Here is a 269-nt window from a genome sequence, read left to right on the forward strand (position 1 = left end):
CGAAATATGACGTGGGTGAAGAGATGAGGCGCAGGCAAACGTAAGGTGGTTGAATGGTGAACAGACAGGTTTGGCACCAGCTTCCTCAAGGCCAGATGCTCTACTTTAGCTGTTGTCATGGTCTATCTTTTGCATTAATGAATCTTGCTAATAAAACTTTGTTAAGCACGGATGACTAAATCAACACATGCGCAATATATACGAAAAAACAAGCGATACCTTATAAATTAATTGCATACAAATCATTAACCCCACTTATCTAAAAAAAG

The 269-nt window shown here is 38.7% G+C and overlaps 1 protein-coding gene across 1 annotated transcript in view; it reads right to left on the reverse strand.

Annotated features, from left to right (window-relative positions):
* Positions 1-269, reverse strand: part of LOC119585114 (tetratricopeptide repeat protein 36 homolog) — a 4,633-nt gene that overhangs the window by 4,050 nt on the left and 314 nt on the right. The window lies entirely within an intron of this gene.

Source organism: Penaeus monodon, chromosome 19, assembly GCF_015228065.2.
Source record: "Penaeus monodon isolate SGIC_2016 chromosome 19, NSTDA_Pmon_1, whole genome shotgun sequence".
NCBI lineage: Eukaryota > Metazoa > Arthropoda > Malacostraca > Decapoda > Penaeidae > Penaeus > Penaeus monodon.